The sequence below is a fragment of the Triturus cristatus genome, chromosome 5_1 (assembly GCF_964204655.1).
Source record: "Triturus cristatus chromosome 5_1, aTriCri1.1, whole genome shotgun sequence".
Classification (NCBI taxonomy): domain Eukaryota; kingdom Metazoa; phylum Chordata; class Amphibia; order Caudata; family Salamandridae; genus Triturus; species Triturus cristatus.
In genome coordinates this window covers 678,760,399-678,780,142 of record NC_140587.1, presented here as the reverse complement: position 1 = coordinate 678,780,142, position 19,744 = coordinate 678,760,399, and positions in this window count along the sequence as shown.

The window sequence follows — 19,744 nt, the reverse complement described above, 5'->3', positions numbered from 1 at the left end:
GAGAGCCTGTGCAGCAGAGGGCGAGTCGAATCTCGGAGAGAAGTCGATAATAGTTGATTTTCTTTTCTAGTAATACCTATCACTTACATTTGAAAAGTTAGCTTTGCAGAGTGTGCCTCCTAGCAAGTGTCATTACTGCAATTTTAATGTCCATATTCCTCTTGAATGCTGTTTACCGTTTACACTTCGGTTTTCCATTGATGACAGCGAGAGAAAAAGCTTATTTTCACTCCTGTAGGTTTGTCTTTATAAATACTGAGGCTCACTGTGACTTCTCCTTTTGGTAAAGGAAGAAAGAACAGCGACCTTGGAGCATTTTCCATAATCTTTGATTAACCTCTTGCATGCTCATGACGAGCCCAGCTCGTCATGAGGCACAGTTGAGCTGTGCTCATGACGAGCTGGGCTCGTCATAACGGCCGCACTCTGCCCATGCGCGATTGATTCCCCGCCTGTGTGGGAGAATCAATCAGTGGGCGGAGTCGTGACGAGCACAGCTCGTCATGAGCACAGCTCCACTGTGCCTCATGACGAGCTGGGCTCGTCACGAGCACCGCAGCGCCGCGCGATGCCCCCCCCACGCTGTGGGGGAATTACCCCCGTGGCGAAGGGGTTAACCGAGAACAGGAGGAAATAACTTTTCCTCTACTTTTTATAAATTAGGGTTGAAGTTTAGGTTTCTTGGGCAGCGAGAGCAGTCTGTCCTCCCCATGACCCTGTGCGCTCCGTGCCTGCTTCAAAGTGAAAGAGGATCTCTTGTCTTTATGGGGCCATGTGTTTAAACACATGACCCCATAAAAATAAGAAACCTTTTACGCCAGAAGTAAAGCAAGAGAGCCCGTCCTAGTGGGCCATCCAAAAAAGCCAAAGGGAGGCAACCTAAAACCCTCCTTTTCAATGGGAAGCCAGTGTTTAACATAAACACTGATGTTACCCAATGAAAATGAGGGGTGCGCCTCGAGTCCCCTTCTCCCAAACTAAGCTGATTACTATAAGTCTCGAGGCGAGGATCGCATGCACGCTCCAACACCAGCCGAGATCTAAAAGCAGGAAATAAGTAAAGGCAAGATGATGAACAGCAAAGCCTAGATGCGTTCACCAGTGTGATGCTGTGAACTAAAACCCCGACAGGAGAAGAGATCCGAGTGCAAAAAAGCTATTCAGGCATGAACGGAGAGAAGCAATTATGTGGGGTGTCCCAACATATGGCAGCCAGTGCGATAACCAGAAGACAAGCGATATGTAGTACTGTTGGACAGGCCACACGAAGGGCTTGCTCCCTCCCCGCACGACAGGGCCCGAGCTCCGGCCCACCAGGCATAACCCACGAAAAGCACCCGTACCCCGTCTCCCGACGGATCTTCTGCCCTCGGACCTCTACTCATCACGGGGCCCAGCCCCACCGGCTCCCCCGGCCGGGTCAAGCCGCCATCTTGGGCCCTGCACCACGAGGCCGCGTGGCCTCGCCCTGACCCTAACCCCGGGCCTGACCGGCCCCGACATCCCGGCACCACCATCCACCCGGGAGGTGAGCGGACCACTTGGCAGGTCAATGGGAGGACGAAGTGTCAAGAGCTCTTCCCCCGCCAGGTGCCGATCGCCTCCAGCTCCCCCAGGCGCTGGCTCCACCCCCTGCTGGGTGTCTGGACACCTTCATCCCGGGCCCTCCGACCTCCAAGTGCGAGGGTCCGGACATCAAAGAGCGCCTGCCCTATAACTGGGGCAACTCCGGAGCAGGAAGGCAGTTGTATCCTGGAGTCGAGAGACACCGAGAGAACTCAGCCTTGACGGACTACTGGCGCTGCCGTAGCCCGCTCTTGTGAACCATCGTCCTGCCTGCTGGCGCTGCCGCGGCCTTCTACAACATCCATCCTCGTCGGGACCTGCTGGCGCTGCCGCGGCCCGTTGTAACGACCATCCTCACCGGGACCTGCTGGCGCTGCCGCGGCCCGTTGTAACGACCATCCTCACCGGGACCTGCTGGCGCTGCCGCGGACCGTACATCGACCATCTTTCCGGGACCTGCTGGCGCTGCCGCGGCCCGTTGTAACGACCATCCTCACCGGGACCTGCTGGCGCTGCCGCGGACCGTACATCGACCATCTTTCCGGGACCTGCTGGCGCTGCCGCGGCCCGCACCAACTAAGCTCGAGGATTGTGAGCTAATCATCATCTCATCCAAACTACCTGACTGGTAGACAGACTGTCCCGCTACCCCTTACCCTGCTTTGAGAGACTTGAATCGAGGGGACCCCTGAGTCCAGACCTCCTTGTACCATTCAACCGTACCTTAAGAAGTGCTTATAAAGAACACTGAACCTTATCCGTGTGTGGTATCTGTCTGTGGGGGGGAAGTTAATTGTCTGTACGATCGCTGGAGACAGCTCTCCCCGGAGACCTCTCCTCCTGACCCCGGCCGACCCTCCCGGTCCGTCTATCCTTTCTAACATTGGTGCCAGCGGCGCGATCCGAATCAACGCGTAATCGTACAGAGAGTAGCTCACCCCACGACAACAACACGATGTCAGCCAAAGATAGCAACTCCACCGAGAAATTCCAAATGGATAAATTAGAAGAATACAACCACCGCGAACTGAGACAATTCTGCATAGAACTTGGCATTGCTACCACCGGCCTGAGTACCAAAGATGATCTAAAGCACGCCCTAGAGTCGTGGACAGAAACTGGGGTCGCCGGACCCTCCGACCAAAGCAGCATCACACCAGAGGGGAACGCCACGGCTCCCGAGGAGCGGGGAACGGGCCTCTCGCAGGAGGAGATCCGAGAAAGAGAAAGAACCAGATTGCACGAGTTGGAAATGGCACGACTCAAGATGGATGGGGAACTCAAGTTAGCTGAACAGAAACTCAACCTCGAGCACATGCGGCTCCGAGATGAACGAGAAGAGAAGCAGAGACAGAGAGAGCTGGAGGAGAAAAAAATAACGCTCGAGCACGAGCGCAAACTGGCGGAAATAGAACTTCGGAAACAGAATAAAGAACTGGGGGTGCCTGAGCGACCACACACCCCGGGGCCAATCGAGAAAAAAGTCCACATCCCCAAGGATGTTGTCCGCGAGTATGTCCGAGAAGACGACATACAACAGTGGTTTAAAGCCTACGAGATCGCCATGACCTCCCACCGGATCGACCGGAGTGATTGGGGAGCCGGACTCTGGGGGAGGTTTATCAACGAGGGGCGCGATGCCCTACTGCAGCTCCCAGATCACCAAATGTCGTCCTACGACCACATGAAGGCTGCCCTCCTCACCCGCTACGGCCTCACACCCGAGATGTACCGCCAGAGGTTCAGAGATTGCACCCGGATCCCAGGTACAACTTGGGTAGAATACGTGAACTATTTCAGCCGTGCCTTCGAGGGTTGGATAAAGGGGAGCCAGGTCACCACCTACGAACAACTCTTTAACCTGATGGTATGGGAGCACCTGTCGAACAACTGCTTCGTCGAGCTCAGGCAGCACCTCCTCGACAGTAAGCTGACTGACCCCCGGCAGCTCGCCGCCGAAGCTGACCGATGGGAAAGCACCCGAGTGGGCCGGAGGGGGCCACACGAACAGAACAGAAACAACCAAGGCCAGCACCGTCCTCGGGGAGGAGGAGGGGGCCAGGGGCGAGGGAGAGACGCCTTGCCCGCAACACCCGTGGCCAGCACCCCGGCTCCGGCCGGTCGGGGCAACCCCCCGTGGCGTCCTGGGGTCCGAGCCAACGTCACGTGCCACCGATGCCAGCGAGTCGGCCACTACGCCAATGACCCGAGCTGCCCGCAGAACAAAACACCCAAGCCCCGCCAGGTAGCTGCCGCCGCCCTGGGGGGAGAGCGATCATTGGAGGAACCAGAGGAGTATGAGCCGGCCCAGCAAGAGTGGGAACCGGCCGCCATGGTCCTGGCGTGCTTAGGGGGAAGAGACATGGTCCCGCGGGCTCCCCTACCCGCTAACACCAGGAAATACGGTCAGTGGGTGACCATTAATGGACAGCGAGCCGAGGCCTTGCGTGACACAGGCGCCAGTGTGACGGCCGTCCGCTGTCACCTGGTGAAGCCCGAGCAGATCCTGCCGAACATTCTCTGCCCCGTCCGCTCGGCAGACAACTCTGAAAGTATGTGTCAAATGGCCTGCGTTCCATTCGAATGGGGAGGGGTCTCCGGCCTGTTGAAGGTGACGGTCCGGGACGATGCCCCCGTGGACTGCCTCCTGGGGAATGACCTCGAGAGTTCCCCGTGGGCCACCGTTGAGAGAAGAGAGCACCTGGGGATGCTGGGCCTCCCGGACTGGGCCTGCATAACCACCCGGTCCATGGCCGCCCGTGCCGTCCCTCGATCAGAGGAACCAGAATGGCCAGCACCTCCGCCCCCAGTCGCCCCAGTAGAAGACAACGACGAGGCCAGCCTCCCAGACCCGACGGCCGAAGGGGACGCGCAACCCCAGGACCTTCCTGACCTGGCTCAGTGGCGTCAAGAGGGGGGGCCCACCCAAGCACAGTTCCGCCAGGAACAAAAGACCTGTCCCTCCCTCGAGGGACTCCGCCAACAAGCCAGCGCCCAGAACGCAGGGGACTCCACCGGAACTCACTGGGTCTACTGGGATAACGACCTGCTATACAGCGAGCAAAGAATCGCCGAGCTGGGGGCCGGTCGAGTACTGGTGGTACCTCTCCGCTTCAGAGACTTTCTGCTCAACCTGGCCCACGATGTCCCCCTGGCTGGACACCTGGGCCAAGATAAAACGTACAGCCGCCTAGTGACCCACTTTTTCTGGCCGAAGATGAGGAACGACGTCCTGAACCACTGCCGATCTTGCCCCACATGCCAAGCCAGCGGGAAGAGTGGTCGGAAGCTGAAAGCCCCTCTGCAACCCTTCCCTGTGGTCACCACCCCGTTCGAGAGGGTGGGGATTGACATCGTGGGGCCTCTGGACCCCCGCACGGCACAAGGACACAGGTTCATCTTAGTACTGGTGGACCATGCCACCCGCTACCCCGAGGCGGTGCCCCTACGGACCGTGACAGCTCCGGTGGTTGGCCGGGCCCTAATGGGGATCTTCTCCCGGGTAGGCTTCCCCCGAGAAGTCGTCAGCGACCGAGGCACGAACTTTATATCCAAATACATGAAGTCCCTCTGGCAACAATGCGGGGTCACCTACAGATTCACGACCCCCTATCACCCCCAAGGGAACGGACTAGTGGAGCGTTTTAACCGCACCCTCAAGGGGATGATTGGGGGATTGGAAGAGCCCCTCCGTCGCCAGTGGGATGTACTACTCCCGTGCCTCCTCTTCGCCTACCGCGAAGTTCCCCAGAAGTCCCTCGGTTTTAGCCCTTTCGAACTCCTGTACGGGCACCCTGTGCGAGGGCCCCTCAGCCTAGTAAAAGAAGGTTGGGAGATGGCCCCCCTAAAGACCCCTCCAGACGTCTTCAAATACCTCCTGGCCCTACGCAATCAGACCCGGCGCTTCAGAGAGATGGCCAAGGCGAACCTCGAGGCCAGCCAGGAGGACATGAAGAAGTGGTATGATCACAATGCCTCCTCCGTTGAGTTCGAGCCTGGATAACAAGTATGGGTGATGTCCCCCACCGAACCATGTGCCTTGCAAGATAAGTGGACGGGGCCCTTCAAAGTGGTCGAGCGCAAAAGCCCCGTCACTTACCTCATCGACCTGGGGACCTCCCGGAACCCCCTTCGGGTCCTCCACACCAACCGACTCAAACCACACTTTGTGCGCTCCGAACTCAGCCTCCTGATGGCTACGGACAGTGGGGCAGAGGAAGACTCCGAACCCCTCCCGGATCTTCTGAAGACTCAGGAGAATGACGGCTCCGTGGACGGGGTCCGGCTCTCTGACGCCCTCACTTCGGAGCAACGCCAGGGCTGCCGGAACCTCCTGCTGCAGTTCGCTACCCTGTTCTCCCTCACCCCCGGGGTCACCCCTTGGTGTTTGCACGACGTGGACACCGGGGACAGTCCCCCTGTCCGACACCGGGCCTACCGCGTACCAGATCGGGTACGGGCCTGCATACAGGAGGAGGTGGCCAAGATGCTCACAATCGGGGTCATCGAGCCCTCGGACAGTCCCTGGGCCAGTCCGGTTGTATTGGTCCCCAAAGCCGCTGCCCCCGGCACCGCACCTGAACTGAGATTCTGCGTCGACTACCGGGGCTTGAACGCTGTCACCCGGACCGACGCTCATCCGATCCCCCGAGCAGACGAGCTGATCGACCGGCTGGGGGCCGCCCGCTACCTCAGTATCTTCGACCTAACAGCGGGCTACTGGCAGATCGGCCTCACACCCAGGGCTCAGGAACGGTCAGCCTTCTCTACCCCCGATGGCCACTACCAATTCAAGGTCATGCCCTTCGGCATGAAGAATGCCCCCGCCACGTTTCAACGCCTCGTGAACCAGGTCTTGGCGGGGCTCGAAGAGTTCAGCGCTGCCTACCTGGACGATATCGCTGTATACAGCCACCACTGGCCCGACCACCTCCGTCACCTCCAAGAGGTCCTACAGGCCCTCCAGCGGGCCGGCCTCACAATTAAGGCCGGCAAGTGCCAAATTGGCCAAGGGTCTGTGACCTACCTTGGGCACCAAGTGGGAAGCGGGCTGGTGGCCCCGCTACAACTTAAGATTGCTGCCATCCAGTCCTGGCAGCCCCCCGTCACCCAGACCGAGGTCCGAGCCTTCTTGGGGCTCACCGGCTACTACCGGCGGTTCGTGAAGGACTACGGCAGCATCGTGGGGCCCCTCACGGGTCTCACGTCCAAGAACCAGCCGAAGCGGATTAACTGGACCCCCGATTGTCAAGCGGCCTTCGAGAAGCTGAAGGCCGCTCTATGCACCGCCCCTGTGCTCCAGGCCCCCGATTACAGTCGGGAATTCATGGTACAGACCGACGCCTCCGACCACGGCATCGGAGCCGTCCTTTCTCAGTTAAACCCCGAAGGTCATGACCAGCCGGTGGCCTTCATCAGTCGACGTCTCCTGGCCCGAGAACAGCGCTGGAGCACCATCGAGAGGGAGGCCTTCGCAGTGGTGTGGGCCCTCAAAAAGCTCCGGCCCTATCTCTTCGGTACCCACTTCCGGGTACAAACCGACCATCGACCCCTGCAGTGGCTGATGCAGATGCGGGGGGAGAACCCAAAACTCTTGCGCTGGTCCATTTCCCTGCAGGGAATGGACTTCACTGTGGAGCACCGACCAGGCCAAGACCACGCCAACGCGGATGGCCTGTCCCGCTTTTTCCGCCTCGACGAAGAGAGTCCCCAAGGAGATGGGTGACTCTCCCCGCCTTCAGCTGGGGGGGACGCATGTTGGACAGGCCACACGAAGGGCTTGCTCCCTCCCCGCACGACAGGGCCCGAGCTCCGGCCCACCAGGCATAACCCACGAAAAGCACCCGTACCCCGTCTCCCGACGGATCTTCTGCCCTCGGACCTCTACTCATCACGGGGCCCAGCCCCACCGGCTCCCCCGGCCGGGTCAAGCCGCCATCTTGGGCCCTGCACCACGAGGCCGCGTGGCCTCGCCCCGACCCTAACCCCGGGCCTGACCGGCCCCGACATCCCGGCACCACCATCCACCCGGGAGGTGAGCGGACCACTTGGCAGGTCAATGGGAGGACGAAGTGTCAAGAGCTCTTCCCCCGCCAGGTGCCGATCGCCTCCAGCTCCCCCAGGCGCTGGCTCCACCCCCTGCTGGGTGTCTGGACACCTTCATCCCGGGCCCTCCGACCTCCAAGTGCGAGGGTCCGGACATCAAAGAGCGCCTGACCTATAACTGGGGCAACTCCGGAGCAGGAAGGCAGTTGTATCCTGGAGTCGAGAGACACCGAGAGAACTCAGCCTTGACGGACTACTGGCGCTGCCGTAGCCCGCTTTTGTGAACCATCGTCCTGCCTGCTGGCGCTGCCGCGGCCTTCTACAACATCCATCCTCGTCGGGACCTGCTGGCGCTGCCGCGGCCCGTTGTAACGACCATCCTCACCGGGACCTGCTGGCGCTGCCGCGGACCGTACATCGACCATCTTTCCGGGACCTGCTGGCGCTGCCGCGGCCCGTTGTAACGACCATCCTCACCGGGACCTGCTGGCGCTGCCGCGGACCGTACATCGACCATCTTTCCGGGACCTGCTGGCGCTGCCGCGGCCCGCACCAACTAAGCTCGAGGATTGTGAGCTAATCATCATCTCATCCAAACTACCTGACTGGTAGACAGACTGTCCCGCTACCCCTTACCCTGCTTTGAGAGACTTGAATCGAGGGGACCCCTGAGTCCAGACCTCCTTGTACCATTCAACCGTACCTTAAGAAGTGCTTATAAAGAACACTGAACCTTATCCGTGTGTGGTATCTGTCTGTGGGGGGGAAGTTACTTGTCTGTACGATCGCTGGAGACGGCTCTCCCCGGAGACCTCTCCTCCTGACCCCGGCCGACCCTCCCGGTCCGTCTATCCTTTCTAACAAGTACCCAAACGGAATCTCTCCACTTCCACTAAATAAGTAGAAGGACCTTGTGTGGAAGCTGAGGACTGAGCACCCTTATGTGATGTGTTGTTGTCTATGGATGTGAGGAAACTACTGCTAGCTGACATAGATTACAATGCCTCATTCCGTACTCTTTTTCCTTCCTCCGTATCTACACATTATCGTATTTGAGTGCAAACGTGTAGATCCTTCCCTCTTTATAGTCTAGGTCATCATATTTGATTTTGTTCGTAATAGCAAGAAAGAAAATCCCATAGGCCTTTTCACCCAATACACCATGTTCAGCAATGAACTTTGCCTAAGAATACACTGGGGCTTACTGACTGAAATCCCTGGGCTCAGGGACCGAACTAAACCTAAAGTTATCTTTTGCATGGGCATAACCCTTAGAAACTTACTCTGCCCTAGCCATGTAACCACATCAAATACTAACTGGATCAAACCCTCCATTCAAGGGTTTTAACATGCCAGGAATTTAACACGTGCAAATTTACCGAAAAATAAAAAGTGAAGAATTCTGCCACAATACCGCCAAAACCTATGCGATCCGACATTTTATTAACTGCAAATGAAAGTTTATTGTTTACATTATCGGCTGTAGCCACAACATAATCTATGTGGGTAGCATTATAAGAGCACTCAAATCCAAAATCCAAGAGCATGTCAGGGCCATATTATAACAGGGGCATGCAATACCCACTGACATTCCACATGATGGAACATGCAGACAACAGTAAAATCTGGTTTCATGGCATTGATTATGTACCCCCCAGATCCTGGGGGCGGGAGGGGGGCGTAATAGGGAACTGTCTCTACGACAGAGAGAGGCGGCTTGGATACGCCGCCTCCACAGTGTAGAACTGGGCCATAACACTGATGATGAACTGCACTATTTCTTGTGTTGTATATATATCTCCTGACTCTAACACATGCAATGAACTTGTGCATATTCCTTACATATTTCTGTCCAACAACATGTGTGGTGATGGCAGAATGATGAAAACCAGTCAGGAACCACACCAGGTATTGGTAATTTTTCAGGGGCCCCTCTGAAAGGGTCTCCTGCATGAATTTATTAATACATATCACTGGCATCAGTGAGGATTTATTAAGTTAAGACAAGATGTTTGGTATCAAACACCTTAGAAATCAGTGATAGCATCATGGAGCTAGGAAACTCGTGTTGACAAATATCCAGCCCATGTACTGTTTATGGCTCCTCTGTTCACTTACTACATCACATAATAGACTGAATATTGTAGAGGCCTATCTGCTCATGCAGATAGGCCCACACATATATAGTGCACCCTGCTTCAGACCTGATGACCTGCAGTAGGGGTGGCTTACCTATTTCTTTTGCAGTGCATGAGAGGCATGACACACAGGGCTGTGTGCCATGTCGACTCTTTGGATTTTCCTACACCAAGACATGCAGCCTGCATTGGCAAAGTGCATAGTCTTGGTGAGGGGGCGCTGGGGTGGCACATATTCAATTCGTTATGCGAACCATTACAGCAATCCCAGCAAGGGCTGTTCAAGCTGCATAACCACAATTGGTGATGCCCGTAATTAGTCCTGTGACTATTAATGCAATCATGGGTAAGGTTCCCACCAGACGGGACTAGATTGACTTCACAAAGAACAAACCAGCTTGAAGCAGTATTTCCCCATACAGGACCCCAAGAAAAACATAGAAGTTTCAAAATGTGCCTTCCTTGGGGATGGTTCCACTGTAGAGTACTGTGCCACATGGGGCACAGTATTTTCAGCGATTTATACCATAATGCATGGCACACCATTATTGGCTGTTTTACCAGAGGTGCCTAAACAGATTCCAAATTAATACGAGGCAGACTTGGCCCTAATTTGGGGGACGAAATTAATGGTCAATTTTGCTACAGTATCCTCAATTATATTAAGTAATATAAAAGAGGAAGCAGTATCATTGGCAGTATGCCAATGTCTTGCACAGGTTGGTCTAGTAGAGTGCAAACTACCAAAAATTATTGCAGAAACCTATACATCATTGGGTCAAGATGATTTAGGAGCCAGACCTAATAAACCACAATTTATGATTTATTCTGATAAGGATAACTCGAAACAGGCACCACAGTCTTAAAAAAACACTGGGAATATAAGAAAAATAAATAAAAGACTAAACCACTGCAATACAGACAGCTTTAGTGAAAGAAATATCACTGGCTCAGGGAAAACACATAATTGTGATAACTCCGATTCAAGTCTAGAAGTCTGTCACAAAGGCCTGTATTACCAACACAAGAGACTTATATCCTAGATTAATACATTGGGCCAACACACTTACAGCAACATATGTAGACTATGTCTTTGACTTTACATTACAAACACAAGTATACCTACAATATGAACAAGAGTTTCCTCTGCCCAGTGAAATAATGCCTCTTGATCAGTATGACTTCACGATTTATACTGACTGTTCTGCCCGCCCTGCAATTAGAACAATATACAAATACTCTGCAGTGTGGGCAGCAGTAAAGGGTAAAATGAGGAATTAAGAACTCCAACCTCTTAAATCATTCATACAGTCACTAGGTGATAGCACAGTTGGCTGAATAGAAAGCTCTAATTCTGGTAATTGAGAATACTGGTCCCTGAATTCTCTAAACGTTCCTCCTTTGATCTATAATTGGATTTCCATTTCATTGCTTTTCCTTTTCCTTTGGACTCATTTTGTGGCAATCTTCCTTTTGCTTCTAAATGGACACTATCTCCCAGAACGCTCTGATGTTGAACTGGTAACCAAGGTATTGAAGCCTCATTCTTCATCACATAATGTGGAAGAGACTTGTCCCTTGAGAACATTTTAGAGGTTCCCGTAATTGATGGAATTGTTTTGGGATAATGTACCCTATGATATATTTGGACCGACAGAGACTTTCCAGATTCTAAATGTTTTTTTTAAATTTCTCTTAGTGATGTCATCAATCCTGGCAGCATCTCAGATGATTGGGATTTTCATACAGTGAAACAAATGCTTTATGAGTTTTCCACTATATTTGAAAGTGCAGATATGCATAGTGGTACTTCTAAATATGATGAAATGTTCTATTTTCAACATTATGCAGACCATTTCTTACACAAAACAAGTACTCAACATGCAGTATTTAATTTGCACACAATGGGAACACTGCCCCACACCACCAGTGGGTCGCTCCAAGACATTTGCAAAGAAGTTTGTATATGTTTTGAGTCACAACCCTGTAGACCCAGAGTCTTATTACTATAACTGCTCCCTTCCCCAGCAAAGAAGAGTATGCTAACACAATGCTAATTTACTCAGCCTCCTTTATTTCCCAGTTGTTAATACAATTATATGACTTTTAGAGGGACAATGTTGATTTAAAATCTGTTTGGGGACCTAAAAACTGGCAAGTTAAGGGCAATTTGGCTTTGTTTAGAGCATGCCTTATAGCAAGACAAATGATTTTACTGAACAAAATGGTGCAGCAAACTACCTGTCTCAAGCTAGCCAGTATAAAGGATAAGAACACATCAAATATTCCCACATTTTCACATTTTAAAAATGGGCAGCAATTCTAGCTATCCAGCACTTTATGGCATGAATGTATCACCTTCTCCTTGTGACACATTGACTATTTTACCCATTTTGTATTTTATAGGGCATTGTTATTCTAATCCAGATCTTTTTCTACGATTATGTTCTAGATATTATTAATCATGGCTTCCTGATGAAGGCTGCATAGCCGAAAAGCACATGGATATATTGTGCCAAATCCACTAGCCATGTTGTGTTGGCACATGTTTCCTATTTAATTGAGTTAATGGAATTGTAATTTCTCCTTCTAATTTAAACCAAGCATAAAGATCTATAATATTAGGCCATGGATATAAAATGACACATGTGTTACTTTCTATGGGCCATTATATTGTGACGTATCAACCTTAGATAAATGAATGCGTAAGTGTGAGTGACCATTCAGGCATGTTTTTCATTAATTGATTGAAGGAGATATCATTGCTGCTATAGGAATCTTGTTTATTAATTATGAACACTACACCTTGGAGTATGAATCTTTTTGAACGCATTGATAATTATTTTTGATTATCAAATTTGTGTATTCAATACTATTAAATCATTTTTGCTATAGATTTGGATCTGTTTTTTTTGTTTATTAACTTGATGGTTTGACCATATTTTTAATAGCTTCCTAAGTATCTATATATACATTTGTTGTTTAATCCCTGACTTAGGAGCACATCCAGTGACAGAGGTACCCTCTTTTTCACACATTTGGGTCGGCTAGTACAGCCATTAGATACTAATCAATCAATCAATCAATCAGTCAAATATTTATAAAGCACAACAAAATACCCCTGAGGTTCTCAAGGCGCTGGATGTCATGCAAGGTTTCTCAACAACACAAGGGGTTTTAGGATAAACAGGCCAAACCCATTCACCATGAGATCATGGTGAACCAGTTTTTAGCTCAATGAACATCTCTGAGCTAGATGAGCCTGTCTTTCTTACTCACTAACCTCTTGTTTTTTTCATTAGGAGGTGGGAAAAACAAAGACATCCCACTTTTTCCATCTGCTGGGAAATTTCCTCGTTGTCACGCTTACAGCCTTCAGATTCTCATGGCAGGATTCTAGACAACAGGCATTACTCGAGCCAGGGCAACTGCAGGGTACGTTTCTCTGTGGTCACCAACAGCATTTTGGGTCATGGAGCAAACAGGAGGATAACCACGTGACATATTGAGAGTGGTGCCAAACCCAGGTGCAAGCACAAGTTATTGGATCCTTCTTGCAGCATTAATGCAGAGTTTTCTACTTTGATAGAAACCTCCCTCTCAAGCAAGAACGCTTGAGAGGGACGTGAAATTAGAATTGGTTTACTTGGCCCTGGAGGACAAAACGCAAATCCTACCCTTGAGGAGAAAAAGATAGATACTACCCAGAGAAAAAACAACTGCTATAGTGGCGCTGAGCAGAGAAAGGCAGCCCTTGCTGTATTGAAACAAGCAGCTGAGTAGCAGATACAGTTCCTGCCTTTGCTAGTTTTATCTGAAAGATCTGGATCCTCAATCATTTTGCTGGCCTTGAGTAGATTTAGATGTTCAGGAATATCTTATTTCTTGCTGCATTTGTACAGCAACGGCTCCTTCAGTACGGCGGACCCCCCCCCCCCACCAGCAGCGTTAAAAAAAAGATAAAAATAAAATAATAATAAACCCCAATTTATTATCCTTTTATTTTGTTTCCAGGCCGTCTTGGCGGTGGGGCTAAGGGGTTAATAGGCACCGAAGGGAGTGGTGGGCATGGCTATCAGTGAGTTTGACGGTTTGGCAGGCCATCTCAGGCAGACCAAACTACCATGTGCACTCCAGCGCTCTCTTAACCCAGATTTGTGGCTTGGTTGGAGACAGTAATGCACAGGCTCCCAATCGCCCCAGGAGTGCAGATCCTCAGCGCTCATGCTAATCCCATTGCACCTCTCATGAATGAAGGGCTGAAGATGGCAGGTAAGTTCTTTTTATTTTTCCCTTTTTTGTTGTTGTCATCTCCCTCCTGCCACTCTCCTTCGATACCAGCAACTACTGCATTTGTGCTCATAATAATTCATTACATTGCAAAACCTTTTGATACTTTCAGCCTTTATAATTGGCTCTTGACCTACGGCATTCAATTTTCACCGATTTTATTACTGATCTTCTACCTTAAAATGTGTTTACGTTATCCGGGACACAGTTGAAACCTTTTCAACAAAACTTCTCTTTGCCTTAGTTACCTACAGCTAAAGAACTGACTCAATAGTTTTGACTGAAACATTGCGTTTTTGTAGTTTACCACATACAAATATTTCTTGTAAAGGATCGCAATGCATTTCCTTAATTTTGAAGGATGTTTGCAAAACTCTAAGAATTGAATTAGCGTGTCTTTTTTCTGATCATTCTCAGTCCAATGGGCAAACAGAGTGAACTAATCAAATTTTGGGACACCATCTTGGAAGGTACTGTAATTCAAGGTGATTGAGTGCCCTAATTGCTGAGTTTACTTATAATAATGCAACTTGTTAGGCTATCTAGATGCCACCATTTTCCTTTTCACAAGACTACTCTCTTAATATCTGTGTCATTCTAAGGTTAAGATGAAGGAAATTCACCTAATTCAAGACAACTTTTTTCCATGTTTCAGTTAAACTTAAACCTCAATGTTTTGGCCCTCTTGTCAGTCTTCATCAGGTTAATTCTATAGCTTTTTAATTGAAACTTTCTTGCACTTGAAGAGCTTATCCAGTGTTCATGCTTTGTAATTAAAACCATTCATTGCTGATCCATATCAATGTTTACCTTTAGACACAACAACTCTTAGGGTGCAGAACCAAACTTAAAAAGTCTGTGATTTTTAACTTTTTCAATGACACCTTCCTTTTTTGTACATTAGAAAGGCAATCTAGCTAGTGAATGCTTGTGGGAAGATGCCTTTTCTGTCAGTGATCTTTTACTTGCTCAATATTGTTTCTAGACACATCTGGATAAACCTAGAGCTTCAGGATGGGGAAAATATTGTTACATATCGGAGCCGTATTCATAGTAGACCCACCAGCATGTTCCTTTAGCCTTACATCAGGTGGAACAAAGACAGCACATCTGTGGTATGCATGGTCGACAGGTGGTGGGAGTTTTCTCCCCATTTCACATTGCTGGCATTAGTATCTCCTCAGTTGCTGAAGCTTCATGGGCGATGTAGATCGATGATTACAGATAGCGAGGTATGGAAGCATGAGGAATATTGAACATGGGTTTGTCTTCTTTCACAAGCCATTATTTGGAAATACTAATATTCTTTAAGAGTGGACATGTCTACTGCCTGAGGAATCCAAACCAAGTTAGCCTTTACCTCCTTTCTTGTGATGTAATTCCTGTCTTAAGATCATGGAAAATGGCATGGTGTTCAGAAAGATTCATCACAACACATTTGTTCTCTGATTTATCATGCCTCTTGCCCATTGCTATTCCCTTTGTCCTAGATGCATGTGTTTTTTACATTAGCATTTCCTCATGAATTTGGTCTTCAGAAAGACTTATGCTGTGCTCTTTCTCGACTGTTATTCAGAGAGATTTTGGGTGTCCTATTTGTCAAACACAATCCAGCCTTTTAACTACAATCAAGAAACATTAGCATTGGCAAGGAGGATTTTTGCCATCATGACTTATTCCTTCTGATTGAGAACCTCTAGAGACACTTTTGCATGTGTATTATAATGCCAGGTGGCACCATGGCTACTTAAAGGAGTCTCCCTTTTTTTGATTAATTGGAAAGCAAAATCCAAAGGCCTTCTTTGTGTCCAGTCTTTGAAATCCTGCCTGCAGTATAGAGTTTAACTTTTATATGTGGGCTGCAGTCTTTATTTACACAATCTACATATATGAAAATAATGTATGGCTCCCGGTAACACCATTGTGCTCTGGCTAGACTGCAGTTTAAAAGCACTGCCATGACACAAGGCTGAGAAAAGTGCCTTTGATAAGTCGAAAAAACCTTTTACTATATAATAGATAAATCCACAAGGATTATTGCATAATATTTTTTAAAAATCAGGCATACTACACAGTAGAAACAGTGAGACCTAACAGTAAACACGTGTTTCACTATGTAGAGAAAGCTGCATTTTCCAGGAAAAGGCGTTGCCAGAGATATAAATAAAAATTTCCTTTTACTGCCTTGGAAAATTCAAGAGAAAGTATTTAACTGTAGTTGAAAAGTAACTTTAGAGGCATGTGATAGGGCACATTACCAGAGTCCCTGAACAACAACGGTGTAGATGCTCCTTGAGGCAGACCATCTATCTGCACTGCTGCCTCTTCAACCTCTTCATCCTCATTCTCCTCTGAGGTCCCACTCTTCTCCAAATCTTGGTAAAGTTCCTCCTGGTCATTCCTGAACGGTCAGGTCCTCAAGACAGGCTTCAAACACAAATTCACTTTTAAGTCAGGGCTCCGGCAGAATCCAGTTGACTGTGGTCAGGTGGGCGCCTGGGAGGTAGCAGGCTTTCTGCTTTTTATATCCCTGGAGCTGTATGTTACCTTTACCATATAGAAATTGCTGTACAGTTTCAATGCTGCATTTACAATGCATGGTACTTTGTAGCACTTGACGTCACAATGTAGTATTTTACCACACAAAATGTACACATGCAATATATTTATAAAGGCGAGTTTAGGATTATATTTGGGTTACAATTTTTATATATTCAAAAGAGAGGTTGTAGGGCTTACCTCACATAAATAAATGTTTGGTTTATTACTTTACATGTAAAAAGGGGGGATTGGGGTGTGTACTCCCATAAATAAATATAATTGAGTTATTGGGTTATAACTTTTAGATGATAAAAAAGGAGGGAGATTTGGGAGGCACCCCTCATAAATATTTGGATTATTGTGTTATTATTTTATATGTATAAAAGGGACGGTCGGGGGTTTACCCCCTTAAGCAAAGATTAGGGTCATTATTTAGGTAACATAATAGCAAAAACATAATTTTTATTTTATTATATAGGAAAAAAATGGCTGTTGGGGGAATTTACCTCCCTCAAATAAACATTTGCGTTATTGGGTTTTTACTTTTATATTTAAGAATAGGGGTTGGCCGTGTTTGCCCCCCCCCCCCCCCCATTATATAACCTTGGAAAGACCAAAGCTACACTTGATTGATCATAGTAAGGTCCAACATAAAGTACAATAGTCACCCAAATTGTGTCCACAGAATGCAAAGAAATAGCACAATCATGATGTGCTAAAAGTGAACAAAAAAGGAGAAGGAAAGCCAGAAGAAACAGGATAGAAAAGGAAGAGTTGGTAAAATCACCACTCATGAACCATCTCTAGAGAGGAGTGGGGCTCCCAGCCTAAGTCTACTGTGAAGAATGACTGAAAAGTATTTAAAAACACCGGTTTAATGTAGACAACTGGAACGGTCCAGTCGAAGCACGAGGGCCCAAGGAGCAATTTGAACCCTAAAAACCCAGAACTGTCTTTTTATAAAGCGTTCCAAGGTCATGTGTTTTGCCAGATTGCATGACCCGTAATAGGCTAGCCAAAAGGTGCACACCTGATGCCAAATGAGAAATGAAAAGGTATCACTGCCTACTGTGCCAGAGTCGGCCCATAAGTGTTGACCACGTAGTACTGTACAACAGGGAAAGGAGAGAAGAGAAACAAGTTGTGCAAACAAAAGGAGGAAAAATATCCATGTGCACTCACATGGGTAGATATTGCAATCAGTGAATAAGGGGCAGTGCCAACGTGTGTCTCATTAAAATACACCTTCAAGCACAGAAGTCATTGACATACTAAGTGCAGCTGAAGTCACACTTCCATATAAAGGCCCATGGTTGTTGGCGATGCATATTAAAAGAAAACAACAAAAGACATACTGTTGCACGCTATACAGTTCTGGGTGAGAAGAAAACAGTATCTAAGGAGGCCTAAAGATCCGTATTGCTTGACGCTACTTACTAAAAGAAATACTGTTGTGTATTACACCGAATACGAGCGATTTATGTATCTAAAATTGGCCCCATATATCCAATAGGTTAGGTGGTCATTTAAAACAAAGCTTATAACCGTGACAACATTTAGGAGAACGAAAGACCTTATTCCTGCCACATACCCGAAACATTTCAGTCGCTGAGATCAAAAACACAGAATGTAGTAGTTTCCAAGGAGAAGCAAGGTATTTTGCAAATCAAACGAGATACACTCTTCAGATGCAGTATTAGACTGCCCAAGAAGAGAACTAAGGTGGCCCTGGTGGTTACTACGAGCAACAACTGGAGCTTTATTTTAAGGGACCACCTAATCTATTGGATATATCGGGACAATTTTGGATTTGTAAAGTAAGCAGTCTGTACCATAAAACATTCAATATAGCCGAATTTGTTTTAACAGCTATTCATTCATTTCTTTTTTTTATTCTAGACTATTTGCAAAAGATTGGCCTTCTCTCACTTTCTGAAACACTTACTCCATTCTCAAAAATTTGCAGAAACTAAGATGGCCTTTGCCAACTGAGTTATTGAGTTATGCCAACCCTCTTCAGCATTATTAGTTTTTGACCCTTGTCTCTAGGTATGTCGGGAAGCAAACCTACCATTCAATTTGGAATTTGCAATCCCACTGTAATCTGATCTGTTTAAATGGCCAATTTATGTTTCTTCGAAGTGTTTTAGTAGTGGTGCCAAACGTACTTCATATTCTGATTGAATTCTTGTGAGGCACTCAGATTTAGAGGTCAATCAATCAGTCAATCAATCAATCATTTGTAAAGCGCACTACATACTCGCGAGGGTGTCAAGGCACTGGGGGGGGGCGCTACTGATCGAACAGCCAGGTCTTGAATATCCTCCTGAAGGTCAGCAGGTCTTGGGTCTGTCGTAGGCTCAGTGGGAGGGAGTTCCATGTCTTCGCGCCGAGTTGGGAGAAGGATCTCCCGCCAGTGGTTGTTCTTTGGATGCGCGGGACGGTGGAGAGTGAGAGGTCGGCAGAGCGGAGCTGGTGGTTGGGGATGTAGAAAGAGAGCTGTCTGTTGAGGTAGGCTGGGCCGGTCTTGTGGAGTGCTTTGTGTGTGTGGATGAGGAGCTTGAAGGATATCCTCTTGTTGACGGGGAGCCGGTGCAGGTTTCTCAAGTGGGGGGTGATGTGGCCGTGTCGTGGTACGTTAAGGATCAGTCGCGCTGAGGCGTTTTGGATGCGTTGTAGTTGTTTGATGAGCTTGGTCGGGGCTCCCGCGTAGAGGGCATTTCCGTAGTCGAGTCTGCTGCTGACAAGGGCCTGGGTGACTGTCTTTCTTATATCTGTCGAGACGGCGTTGACTTGCTTGGTCATTGAGAGCGTTGAGTCGAGGATGATTCCCAGGTTGCGTGCGTGGTCGGTGGGTGTCGGGGCTGCCCCCAGTGCCGTCGGCCACCAGGAGTCATTCCAGGGTGAGGGATTGGAGTCGAGGATGAGGACCTCCATCTTGTCCGAGTTCAGCTTCAGGCGGCTGATCTTCATCCAGTCGGCGACGGCCTTCATTCCTTTATGGAGGTTGGCTTTGGCGGTGATGGGGTCCTTGGTGAGGGAGAAGATCAGTTGAGTGTCGTCTGCGTAGGAGATTATGTTGAGGTCGTGCTGTCGGGCGACATGTGCGAGCGGGCCATGTAAATGTTGAACAGTATTGGGTTGAGGGAGGATTCCTGGGGTAC